Genomic DNA, 14850 nt, shown 5'->3' with positions numbered 1-14850 from the left:
TTCTGATTTTGCACTACAGTCATCCCACCCTTCTTAGGAACACATTGAATAGGACTGACCCATGAATTATCAGAAATAGGGTAAATTATGCCATTGTCCAACCATTTAATTATCTCTTTCTTTACCACTTCTTTCATGATAGGGTTTAATCGTCTCTGTGCATCAACAGTTGGTTTACTATTTTCCTCCAAATTAATCTTATGCATGCAAATTGAAGGGCTAATTCCTTTAATATTAGATAACGTCCACCCTATAGCCTTCATATGCTCTCTAAGGATCCTAAGCAATTTCTCTACTTGTTCCTCATTTAAATCAACAGATATAATCACAAGAAAAGTAAAAGATTTACCTAGAAAGACATACCTGAGATGAGAAGGCAAAGGTTTCAATTCTAAAGTAGGAATAGCTTCACTTACATCCTTACATTGCTCATGGGAGGAACTAGAAAATTTTGAACTTTTACATAGCAAAGGATCAATTTTTGTCTTCTTGGCCAGAATTTTTGGTGTTGCATCAAGTAACCTGCAGCACTTCTCAACTTCATCATCAAAAGCCTCCAAATTTGTCAAGGCACTTTGGAGCAAATCATCTTCTGTAACACCCCCTCTCCTAGAACTGCCCAAGAAGAGGTGCTACGGGGAAAATAAAATAAACTAACTGATAATCTGAAATCTGATACCATGACTGAACATCTCAATCAATTGGAATAAAACTCTTAGTCAATACAAACTGAAATGCATAAACTCTTACTGAGGGACAATCCCTCAACTGAAATATAAAATAAGATCTAATCTAAGAAAACTCTATAGAACTCAACAGACTCCCAGACATCTTTTATCTTGAGCGGCTCCACGTACACACACTACTGAACACTGCTACTAGGCCCCACATCTGATACTCCCCTACTAGAACCTGGAGGGGTGAAGAGTACAAGGTGAGCTACAAAAGCTCAGCAAGTAATAAGCTGGAAAGAATACTGAAGCTGAATCGAAGAATATCGATACTGATAAATAACTGACTAAACTTGTACTGTATAATCACTGTCTGATTGCATTCATAAAAATGTAATGCACATAAACTGTAAACTAAATGCAGGTATGCAACTTTGGCTCATAGGCCCACATAATCTGATAATACATACCTGTCTGATCTGAAACCTGCATACATAAAAACTGTAAGCACATACTGTGGGCAAAGCCCCTAGCCCCCTAGTTGCCACCAGGCGAGCAACTCATAAACTGAGCTGAAACTGAAACTGATGGGATCCCCGCGGACAAGCCGCCTAGCGCGCATAATGTAATGCAATGCTCACATAAATGCTGGCACACGATATGTAGTGCTCCATATAAAGTCATGCTCAATGCTCATACCAAAATGTATGCACATAATCTCACAAAATAATGCTGATCATGTCAAAATAAAATAATGCTGAACATGATATGATCTTCATCTATATATTGGAATACAAAGATTCTATGAATTATGATTTATGGTATGGGTATGATTAACTTGTCATGTCCTGGCTTATGAATTCAATGTTAGAAGGTATTGAATACATTGATTGAATTAAACTTGAATTAGGACTCACTGGAAACTAAATTAGATTTCTGGAAAAGTCATCCAGATATCAGAAAGGATATCAGGATAAGAAGAAAGACATCCAGATATGAAAAAGGCTCATCCGGATACACTGACATTCAAAGAAGAAGCTATTCAGATATGCCGGGAAGTATTCGGATATGAACTAGGACATCCGGATATGATTTTGGTCCTCCGGATATCTCACTGATGCATTCAGATATAACTGGGGACTATTCGAATGAAAAATTCAACTTTTGAGGGAGGCATCCGGATATCAGGCGAGACATCTAGATATTATCTTGACCTTTTCGGATGTATAAACAAACCATCCGGATATCATGCTCGAAGAACTTTAGATACATCTGGATACGATACAAGGTATCTGGATATTAGAACTTAGAGTAATAGAACTTGCAATCCAAAATGGATAAGGATTAATAGAACTTGCAATCCAAAATGGATAAGGATTAATAGAACTTGCAATCCAAAATGGATAAGGATTACTAGAACTTGCAATCCAAAATGGATGAGGATTAATAGAACTTGCAATCCAAAATGGATGAGGATTAATAGAACTTGCAATCCAAAAAGGATAAGGATTTATAGAACTTGCAATCCAAAAAGGATAAGGATTTATAAAACTTGCAATCCAAAATGGATAAGGATTACTGGAACTTGCAATCCAAAATGGATGAGGATTAATAGAACTTGCAATCCAAAATGGATTAGGATTACTGGAACTTGCAATCCAAAATGGATGAGGATTAATAGAACTTGCAATCCAAAAAGGATAAGGATTTATAGAACTTGCAATCCAAAATGGATAAGGATTACTGGAACTTGCAATCCAAAATGGATGAGGATTAATAGAACTTGCAATCCAAAATGGATTAAGATTACTGGAACTTGCAATCCAAAATGGATAAGGATTAATGGAACTTTCAATCCAAAATGGATAAGGATTAATGAAACTTGCTCATAACTTCACTGTTATACGCATATATATATATATATATACGTCTCTGCTTACTGATATAAAATCTAAGAACTCAATGAAGAACTGGAATAATCTGAAAAACTGATATAAACCTGTAATGAAAGGGATTACAGGAAGAATACTTGCCTGATAGAACTCTCTGATCGAACCCTGGAGCGATCCTGAAGACTCTAGCAAGCCTCTGCTATCTCTTAGCCTTTCTGTTCTTCACATAATGTGAAGAAAAGCTAAGCTATGGGCTCTATATATAGACATAAAGTCCTAGATCCCTTTCCTTTTATAACTTGGAATCCCTCTCCCAATTGAACTTTTAGACTCTCAAAACCTTCTCCTATTGGGACTAGGAGACTCTTAATCCAATTCCATCTCATAAATGGATTCTCATTCTTCTTTAAATACATAGTCCCACTTAATTAATAATAATACAAAAATTATTATTAAAACTCTCAAACTCCAAAATTACCTTCATGCCCTTGCATTTAATTTCTACAAAATAAATGTCATTTAAATGCTATTTAAATACTATTCTCTCAATTAAGAATCTAAATTGCCACCTTGGCAAATTCCTTTAACTCCAACATTAAAAAGAAATAAATGTTATTCTTTTCCTTCAAAATCTCTAAATTGCCACATTAAATAATTAATTGACAAAATCTCTTAATCAATACTTCAATAATTAATTAAATAACTCCTGAAAAAATATTGGGCCCTCTAACGGGTCGTTACAATTTCTCCCCTCCTTAAAAGAATTTGGTCCTCCAAATTCGTACCTAGTTACTCAAACGAGGGGTGAAGACGCCTCATCTATTCTTCTAATTCTCACGTCGCCTTTTCTGACGAGTGTCACTGCCATTACACTTTTACAAGAGAATTGATCGATTCCTCAAAATCTTTTCTTTTCACTCTAGAATACTGGTAGGCATCTCTTCATAAGACACATCTTCTCTAACTTCAAGAGTCTAAAAAAAATCAATTATGTGCTAAGGATCTGGCACATACTTCCTTAACATCGAAACGAGAAACATGTTATGAACATGGGATAACTGAGGTGGCAAAGCTAACTCATATGCCAAAGTCCCTATTGTCTCAAAATTTCAAAGGAACCAATGTTACCGGGACTAAGCTTCCCTGTTACGCCAAATCTGCGAACTCCTTTAATAGGCATGACCCTCAACCAAGCATGGTCACCTACCTCAAACTTGAGGTCTCGACGTCGCTTATCTGCATAAATTTTCTGTCTGTCTTGGGTTATTTTCATTCTAGCTTTGATAACTTGAATCTTTTCTAACGTCTGCTCAACAATTTCAGGACCCAATAAAGCCCTATCTCCAATCTCTTCCCAACATATCGGCGATCGACACAGTCGCCCATACAAGCCTCATACGGTGACATTCAAATACTTGAATGGAAACTATTATTGTAGGCAAATTCCACCAAAGGAAGATACTCATCCCAACTACCTTGGAAATCTAGAACATAAGGTCTCAACATGTTCTCAAGAGTCTTGATAGTCCTCTCTGACTGACCATCTGTCTAATGATGAAATGTTGTGTTGAACTTCAACTGAGATCTCAAAAATGAGAAGTGAAACGAGGATCTCGATCTGATACAATGCTGGATGGAACACCATGTCACTTCATGATCTCCTCAATATAATTTCTGGCAAATCTATTCAATGGATAAGTCTTCTTGATAGGTAAAAAATTGGTTGATTTAGTCAAACGATCAACAATCATCCATATAGCACCATAGCCTCTAGTCATCCTGGGTAACTCATCATAAAATCCATAGCAAATTATCCCACTTCCACTCTAGAATAGGTAATGGAACTAATAAACCTACAGGTTTCTAATGTTCCGCTTTAACTTGTTGGCATACTGAACACTGTGAAACATAATTGGCTATATCTTTCTTCATACCACTCCACCAATACTGCCGCTTTAGGTCGTGGTATATCTTCGCAACACTTGGATGAATAGTGTAACAACTCTTGTGTGCTTCATTCAAAATCTCTTTTTTAAGATTCCCATCATCGGGTATACAAATACGTCCTTGAAATAAGAGTATACCATCACTTCGTAGAGTATATCCCAAAGGAGAAAATTTCTTAATATCTGCTAAAATCTACGCCAACTTCTCATCTTTTGATTATTGGTTCTTGAGTAAAACAAATAACTTGGGTTGTATTCTCATGTAAGCACAACTCATCACTGTACTATCCTCTGGGGCTGAAATAGATAGAGCATTCAATTTTTTTTTTCAAATAACTTCCATTCTTGAACCATCATTGTAGCTATAAAAGCTCATCGCCTACTCAAGGCATCAGCTACTACATTAACCCTTCCTGGATGATATAGAATCTCATAGTCGAAGTCTTTAAATAACTCGACACAACGTCTTTTTCTCATGTTCAATTCTTTCTGGGATAAGAGATAATGTAGACTCTTATGATCTCTATAAATCTCAACATTCTCACCATATAAATAGTGTCTCCATATCTTTAATGCAAATACTGCCGCTATCAACTCTAAATCATGAGTAGGGTAGTTCACCTCGTGTTTCTTCAATTGTCTGGAAGCATAAGCATTAACTGGACCCTCTTACATCAATACACATCCCAATCCTAATGGGAAGCATTACTGTAAATGGAATATTTCTCTCCACTTCTTGGTATAGCTAAAACTGGTGTAATAGTTAACTTCTACTTTAATTCTTTGAAAGCACGTTCACACGTGTCATTCCTTCACACGCGTCATTCCATTCCAACTTCTCTCATTTCCTTGTTATCTTAGTCATAGGGGAAGATAAACGAACAAACCCCTCAATAAATTGCCTATAATAACCTGCAAGTCCCAGAAAACTACATATCTCAGTCACTGTCGTCGGCCTCAGCCAATCCATAACTGCTTTAGTCTTGTCTAGATCCACTGAAATACCATCTCCTGACACCACATGGCCTAGAAATCCAATTTGAGTGAGCCAAAACTCACACTTACTAAACTTGACATACAGTTGCTCTTCTCTAAGCCTCTACAGTTCCAAAGTAAAATGCTCTGTATACTCATCTACACTGGGTGAGTAGACTAGGATGTCATCGATGAAGACAATAATGAAACAATCTAGGTACTCACGTAGAACTCGATTCATCAAATCCATGAAAACAACTAGAGCATTCGTTAACCCAAATGGCATCACCACAAACTCATAGTGTCCATAGTGAGTCCTGAAAGCAATCTTCTGAATATCATTATCTCTGACTCGCAGCTGGTGGTATCCTGATATCAAATCTATCTTCGAGAATACCTTAGCTCCTCACAACTGGTCTAATAAATCATCCACTCGACGTAAAGGATACTTGTTCTTCACTGTCACCTAATTCAACTTGCAATAATCTATAACAACCTTAAAGATCCATCTTTCTTCCTTACGAACAATACTGGTGCACCCTCATGGGGATGAACTAGGTTAGATAAAACCCTTTTTCTATTAATTCTTCTAACTGGGCTTTCAACTCCTTTAGCTCATTAGGTGCCATTCGATATGGAGCCTTAGAGATAGGAAGTGTACCAAGCAATAACTCAATAGTAAACTTTGCTCCTCTCCGAGGAGGTAATCCTGATAATTCATTAAGGAAACATCTGAGAAATCTTGTACTACTGGCACCTCAAACAAGTTCCTCTTGCTTCCCTCATCCGAGGTAACAAAAACTAGGTAAACTTCACATCTATCATGCATCAACTTCTCTACTTTCATCACTGAGATCATAGGAATCGTAGCCATAGGCTTAACTCCTTTATATATCTGAACTGACTGTCGAGGTAGATCAAATTCAATAATCTTCTATCAACGGTCAACTCTTGCATAATGCTATGACAATCAATCCATGACAAGGATCAAATCAAAATTTCTAACCTCAAGAATTTCTAAGTCTCCAAATAACTTCTTATTATGTACCTCGATCTTGCAATTCTCAAACATTTCTCTTGATAGCATATGCTTGCTGAACTACTGTGGCATGATCCACACTCTGAGCTCCTCCAAAAGCGTGACAAATATCAACACGCAATCCTCTCTGAGATTTAATAGCCTTCTTAGCTTTAGTGGACACTAACTCTGAGGCCTATCTAGTCAAGGCTGTAAACTCTCCCTCACCTTGGGCCACTGTCTTGGTACCTTACACTAACTCAACGAACTCAAAAACTTTCTAGTCCTTGACCCATGCTGGGTAATAAGCGTCATTGAACACTTGTTAAAATTCGACCCATGTGGGTTCTTGATTAGCAAACCTTTGGCGGACAGTCTTCCACCATCTCTCAGCATCGCCTCTAAATAAGAATGTGTTATGTCGCACTCGGCGATCATCTGTACCATCGATAGCATCCAATTCTCAACTGCTGCTGCATATGTGCCTCCTTGGAACGCTGGTGGTCGAAAGGCCATGAAATCCTTTAATAGCTGGCTCCCTGTATCTGCCTCCATAACTAGAGTTGCTGGAGCGACTGGCTTATCGCCTCTACTACCTCCTACTTCTTGGGAAACTTGTGATTCCCTTACCTAATTAGTAACTAGGGTATCTATCACCCTCATCAATCCTGCTAACATACCTCCCATCTCGACCATTCCCTGTCGTAGATCGCGACTAGACTCTCCTGGTGAGCCTGGTGTGGACACTAAAACCTCGTCTTGCATAGAAGAAGTCTGACTGCGAGTACGGGGTCGTCCACCTCTATTACTCATCTTTCTGCATCACCACTTAGGGTTAGAATATTGCTAATTGGGCTAACTTATCTAACTGACGGACACAAGTCCTAACTCAACCCGACATCCTATGTGTGTACGGGAGACTCCTCAAAACACTTCTCTGATACCAATACTGTAACACCCCCTCTCCTAGAACTGCCCGAGAAGAGGTGCTACGGGGAAAATAAAATAAACTAATCGATAATCTGAAATCTGATACCATGACTGAACATCTCAATCAATTGGAATAAAACTCTTAGTCAATACAAACTGAAATGCATAAACTCTTACTGAGGGACAATCCCTCAACTGAAATATAAAATAAGATCTAATCTAAGAAAACTCTATAGAACTCAACAGACTCCCAGACATCTTTTATCTTGAGCGGCTCCACGTACACACACTACTGAACACTGCTACTAGGCCCCACATCTGATACTCCCCTACTAGAACCTGGAGGGGTGAAGAGTACAAGGTGAGCTACAAAAGCTCAGCAAGTAATAAGCTGGAAAGAATACTGAAGCTGAATCGAAGAATATCGATACTGATAAATAACTAACTAAACTTGTACTGTATAATCACTGTCTGATTGCATTCATAAAAATGTAATGCACATAAACTGTAAACTAAATGCAGGTATGCAACTTTGGCTCATAGGCCCACATAATCTGATAATACATACCTGTCTGATCTGAAACCTGCATACATAAAAACTGTAAGCACATACTGTGGGCAAAGCCCCTAGCCCCCTAGTTGCCACCAGGCGAGCAACTCATAAACTGAGCTGAAACTGAAACTGATGGGATCCCCGCGGACAAGCCGCCTAGCGCGCATAATGTAATGCAATGCTCACATAAATGCTGGCACACGATATGTAGTGCTCCATATAAAGTCATGCTCAATGCTCATACCAAAATGTATGCACATAATCTCACAAAATAATGCTGATCATGTCAAAATAAAATAATGCTGAACATGATATGATCTTCATCTATATATTGGAATACAAAGATTCTATGAATTATGATTTATGGTATGGGTATGATTAACTTGTCATGTCCTGGCTTATGAATTCAATGTTGGAAGGTATTGAATACATTGATTGAATTAAACTTGAATTAGGACTCACTGGAAGCTAAATTAGATTTCTGGAAAAGTCATCCGGATATCAGAAAGGATATCAGGATAAGAAGAAAGACATCCAGATATGAAGAAGGCTCATCCGGATACACTGACATTCAAAGAAGAAGCTATTCGGATATGCTGGGAAGTATTCGGATATAAACTAGGACATCCGGATATGATTTTGGTCCTCCGGATATCTCACTGATGCATTCAGATATAACTGGGGACTATTCGAATGAAAAATTCAACTTTTGAGGGAGGCATCCGGATATCAGGCGAGACATCTAGATATTATCTTGACCTTTTCGGATGTATAAACAAACCATCCGGATATCATGCTCGAAGAACTTTAGATACATCTGGATACGATACAAGGTATCTGGATATTAGAACTTAGAGTAATAGAACTTGCAATCCAAAATGGATAAGGATTAATAGAACTTGCAATCCAAAATGGATAAGGATTACTGGAACTTGCAATCCAAAATGGATGAGGATTAATAGAACTTGCAATCCAAAATGGATGAGGATTAATAGAACTTGCAATCCAAAAAGGATGAGGATTTATAGAACTTGCAATCCAAAAAGGATAAGGATTTATAGAACTTGCAATCCAAAATGGATAAGGATTACTGGAACTTGCAATCCAAAATGGATGAGGATTAATAGAACTTGCAATCCAAAATGGATTAGGATTACTGGAACTTGCAATCCAAAATGGATGAGGATTAATAGAACTTGCAATCCAAAAAGGATAAGGATTTATAGAACTTGCAATCCAAAATGGATAAGGATTACTGGAACTTGCAATCCAAAATGGATGAGGATTAATAGAACTTGCAATCCAAAATGGATTAAGATTACTGGAACTTGCAATCCAAAATGGATAAGGATTAATGAAACTTGCTCATAACTTCACTGTTATATGCATATATATATATATATACGTCTCTGCTTACTGATATAAAATCTAAGAACTCAATGAAGAACTGGAATAATCTGAAAAACTGATATAAACCTGTAATGGAAGGGATTACAGGAAGAATACTTGCCTGATAGAACTCTCTGATCGAACCCTGGAGCGATCCTGAAGACTCTAGCAAGCCTCTGCTATCTCTTAGCCTTTCTGTTCTTCACATAATGTGAAGAAAAGCTAAGCTATGGGCTCTATATATAGACATAAAGTCCTAGATCCCTTTCCTTTTATAACTTGGAATCCCTCTCCCAATTGAACTTTTAGACTCTCAAAACCTTCTCCTATTGGGACTAGGAGACTCTTAATCCAATTCCATCTCATACATGGATTCTCATTCTTCTTTAAATACATAGTCCCACTTAATTAATAATAATACAAAAATTATTATTAAAACTCTCAAACTCCAAAATTACCTTCATGCCCTTGCATTTAATTTCTACAAAATAAATGTCATTTAAATGCTATTTAAATACTATTCTCTCAATTAAGAATCTAAATTGCCACCTTGGCAAATTCCTTTAACTCCAACATTAAAAAGAAATAAATGCTATTCTTTTCCTTCAAAATCTCTAAATTGCCACATTAAATAATTAATTGACAAAATCTCTTAATCAATACTTCAATAATTAATTAAATAACTCCTAAAAAAATATTAGGCCCTTTAACGGGTCGTTACATCTTCTTTAGGAATGGGGGAAGCGAACATCAAAGTGTCCAACACATCCAACTTGAAATAATCATTAGCACCATTAGGAAATTTCATAGCTTTAAAGACATTAAATGTGACTTCTTGGTCTTGAAATCTCATGGTAAGTTCTCATTTTCGAACATCAATCAAAGTTATGCCTGTAACTAAGAAAGGTCTTCCAAGGATAATGGGAATATCCTTGTCTTCTTCCATATCTAGAACAAGAAAATCAGCAGGCAAAATCAGTTTTTCAACTTTAACCAAAGCATCCTCAATGACTCCATATGGATACTTAATTGACCTATCAGCTAGTTGTAAGGATATTGTTGTAGGTTTAGCCTCTCCTAATCCTAATCTCTTAAAAATAAAAAAAGGTATCAAATTGATACTAGCTCCTAAGTCACACAAAGCTCGACCTAAATACTGTTTACCAATAGTATAAGGGATAGTAAAACTCCCTGGGTCCTTGAGCTTTAGGGGAAGTTTGTTTTAGAGAATAGCACTGCACTCTTCAATCAAAGCAACTGTCTCGTAGTCTTCTAGTCGTCTTTTTCTCGAGAGTATGTCCTTCATGAATTTAGCATAACTTGGCATCTACTCCAATGCATCTGCATAAGGAATATTAACATTCAGTTTCTTAAAAACCTCAAGAAATTTAGAAAAAAAAATCTCTTTTTTTTTTTTTTTTTTTTGCAAGCACTGAGGAAAAGGAAGAGGTGGGTATCCATATTTGGGGTCATATTCAGTTGGATAGTTCTCATTTTTCTTCTTCTTTTTCCTCCTAGAATTTTCTCCACATGCATCGGATTTAGTCTTATTTTGGTTAACTGAATGCACTCCCTGCTCATTTAACTCATCACCCATATCCACAAATTGCTCAAAATCTGACTGGCCTTTCACTAACTATTAACTTGTTTCCTTTGGATTTGACTGTGGAGCATATGAGCTAGTCAACTCATGAGTTTGGTGGCTTGAAATTGCTTTGCATTGTTCTTTGCCCTCTCGCTTTGGGTTTTGCTCAGTGTTGCTTGGTAAGGCACCTTGTGGTCGAAAATTCATGGAATTTGCCAGTTGCCCCAATTGATTCTCTATATTTTTTATAGCAATTCCTTAACTCTGAATTTGTGCAGATTGATTCTGAAAACGATTTGCAGTCTGCTCCATGAACTTATTCAAAGACTCCTCGACTGATTTAACCTTATCTTGCACTGGATTGTTATGGAATCCCGAAGGACCATTATTCGCCTCTGAATAGGCTATTGAACATTCTGATTATTGCTCCATGAAAGATTTGGATGATTTCTCCAACTCAAATTATAGAAATCCGAGTTGGAATTATTTTGCTGCTTGGTATAATTGCAGACATATTGTGTAAACTCCGTGTTCAATCTACATCTTTCCTTGAGATGATTTCCTCCACATAAATCACATGATGCACAGTTTCTTGAGGTGTATGAATTCCACTTTGAGCTAATTGCTTAGTCAAAGCATGTACCTGAGCAGTCGAGGCAGATATTGCATCAATTTCATAGACACCTGCAGTCCTTCTTTGAGGAGTCCTATTAGGATTCCATTGATAATTATTGGCAGCCATGTCTTCAAGTAAGGTGTAAGCATCATCAAATGACTTATCCATAAGTGCTCCACCTACAGCAGCATCTATGATTGTTCTCGTGTGTCCCAATAAACCATTATAAAATGTCTGTACCTGCAACCAATCGGGAATACCATGATGTGGACATCGTCGTAATAGCTCCTTGTACCTCTCTCAAGCCTCATACAAAGTCTCTGAATCTTATTGCATGAATGAGGTAATGTCATTCCTCATCTTTGTAGTCTTTGCAGGTGGGAAAATTTTTGCCAAAAATTTCTATGCCAAATCAGCCCAAGTAGTAATGGATCCTTGCGACAACGAACTCAACCAACTCTTAGCCTTATCTCAAAGAAAGAAAGGAAAGAACCTTAATCTCACTGCATCATCGGACATCCCATTGAACCTGAAAGTGTCACATATCTCTAGAAAATTACTGAGATGTTGGTCGGGATCATCATTTGGAAAACCTCCAAATTGAACGAATGTCTGAATCATCTGAATTATGGATGGTTTGATCTCAAAATTATTTGCCTACACTGTTGGTCTCTGAATGCTTGAGCTAATCCCATCCATCTTAGGGATAGAATACTCTCTCAATTTTTTCTGTTCTTCTTGCTGAGCCATTGGTTCCTTTTTGTCTTCACTTGATAATTTGATTTGATCTAAATGGCTAGATTCACCTCTCTTTGCTTTTCTTAAACAAGAAATAGTTTGCTCAATTTCCAAGTCAAGTGGAATAGATTCAATGCCCTTGGATCTTGTGTTCATGTACTAGCCCATTTCCCTACATGAGTAAAAATAAATAAATAAATAAATAAATAAAATATAAATAAATAAAAGGTCCAAATTATAATTAATTGCAATTGGTATTAATATTAAAAGAAATAGTAAACACAATCCCCGGCAATGCCGCTAAAAACTTGTTCGTGATTTTATATAACCCACGAATAACACGCAAGTATACGCGGTTGATGGGTGTTGAATCCAACAAATAATAAATTCTTGCTCTTAAAAATATAAATTGTGATAGTGATAAGCAAGGTCGTATCCACGGGGATTGGTTAGATCTATTCCTTTGAAAAATTAGAATAAATAGAAGAAACGATTAGGGGGTTTGTATTTAAAAATTTAAACAATTAAAAATAAAATATTATTCTAAATTAATAAGACAAATCAGAATGTAAAAAAAATTAAAGTAATCAATAAAAACGCTTCCGGTAGAAGGGATTGATCCACCAATGGTTATAACACTGATCATTGATGCCAAAGTCACTAATTTTCCTTGAATACTTGACCTTAGAAAGAACAACAAGCTCTGTTCATTCAATATTTCCCATACTTCTTAATTAATTAAAACAAGCTCTTCAATTAACCCTTACCTTCAAACAACCCTAGAACAAGCTCTCTAGAATTTAATTCAATGGCAACATTAAACTTTGTGGAAACAAGACCAAATCTGAACAATAAACACACAAGCTCGGTTTATTTAATTCAACACATGTACTCCCTAGGAATTGAACGAAAACTTATCCATAATCATCAACCCTAGTTGCTACTTATGCAAGAAAGACCAAATAATTACGAATTTGGTATTCAAGCTAGCAATAGATCATGCATCAAGAATTAAATAGCGGCCGTCTATGCAACAAAACACACAATCATAAACATTAAAATCAGAAGATACATGAATATTCAAGAGAAAATCATATTGCAAATAAACTCAAAAAGATCTCACAGTGTTCTTCACCATGGCTTCAAAATATCCTTCTATCGAAAAACCAAAGTTTAGCCACACATAATAACAGAAAGAACACAAAAAGAAGAGAAAAATATGAAAAGGATGCTTCTTCCTCCTCTTGGATGTGCTTCTCTGCCTCTTTTGCTTCCTGGACATCCCCCCTCTCGAGCTTGGATCAAGACTTTAAATATCCCCCCAACAAAGAATCCAAATCAGCCAAGGAACTAGGGCTCCTAGACTCCCATAACTTAAAAGCCCGTTTTGGGTTTGATAACGAGCGTTTTGGGCTTCGACCCCTCTTAAGAATTGTAGTTCAGAATGTTTAGATGAATTTAGGCTTTTTAATCACTCGATTTGGACATCATAAGCTCAAGTTATGGCCTTTTAAAGATTCCATGTTTGTGTAGAATTCTAATCCAATTAGGATTTGGCCCAGCTTTTTGACCCTAACTTGAAGCAATGTTTGGAGGCCCTCGGATTTGGACAAATCATACCATTATGGAAAGCCCAAGAATTCCTCTACAAAATCTCTGAAGACCTTATTCATGTTCTTGAACTCTAACATGTTCGAAAATCTGCAAGAAGCCCAAAAAGTCAAAATATTAAAAAGCTGAAATTTTGTAAGTAAAAGCCCAATTTATTCTAACCTATCTAAAATTGCCTTAACCATAAAAATAAGTATAAAGCAACAAAATAAGGCATAAAGCTCACCCAAGAGACCATATATAAGGAAAATAAATATATGGAATTATGCACTCATCAGCGGTCAAGACAAGTAAAGTGATAAATAAGATATCGTTCCCATGGAGATTGGTTACTAACTTTTTAAATACTAAAATTATTCACAATTAACTATATTTGGACAATTGATTAATTAAGAAAATTAATTAATATATAACTAAGAATTAAAAATCAATTGGTTAAGACTTAGGGTTTCTAAATTCACCTAGCAAATCCACTTTATCAAATTACCTCAATTTTTGGTTGATTAAATTACGAACTATGTCAATGGAGCACTCTAATTTATTTATTAGCCTATGTCTAGGTCTAACAAGTTTATTCAACTAACCTAAGTCACTATATGTCTATGTGAATTAGAATTAGAGAACACATTAAGCATAGGTACTCATTATATGAAAATATTCATTACAAATATAATCACAAATTGCACATGTAATCAAGTGAATGTCTTCCCCAATTAACATATGTTATTTTGTCCAAAGTCTATTTCTTATTTATCTATGTCTAGCATCATAAGAAATCTCAAATCATGTAATTGGTGATCAAGCAATTACAAACATTAAGTTTAGAAAAAAATAAACATAGTTGATGGAATAATCACAACCAAAAATTGAGTAAACTAATAAAGTTTCAATGCATAGGATCCTTTAAAAACCCTAAACAATTATTT

The 14850-nt window shown here is 36.3% G+C and overlaps 1 non-coding gene across 1 annotated transcript; it reads left to right on the top strand.

Annotated features, from left to right (window-relative positions):
* The first annotated feature begins 11831 nt into the window (after positions 1-11831).
* LOC127793621 (small nucleolar RNA R71) lies at positions 11832-11938 on the top strand. The gene has a single exon (XR_008021462.1). It is a non-coding gene; the product is annotated as a small nucleolar RNA R71 (small nucleolar RNA).
* Positions 11939-14850: the final 2912 nt, after the last annotated feature.

This window comes from Diospyros lotus, chromosome 1 (assembly GCF_014633365.1).
Source record: "Diospyros lotus cultivar Yz01 chromosome 1, ASM1463336v1, whole genome shotgun sequence".
Lineage (NCBI taxonomy): Eukaryota > Viridiplantae > Streptophyta > Magnoliopsida > Ericales > Ebenaceae > Diospyros > Diospyros lotus.
The sequence above is the reverse complement of the archived record's forward strand: the minus strand, read 5'-3'. Positions and strand labels throughout refer to the sequence as shown.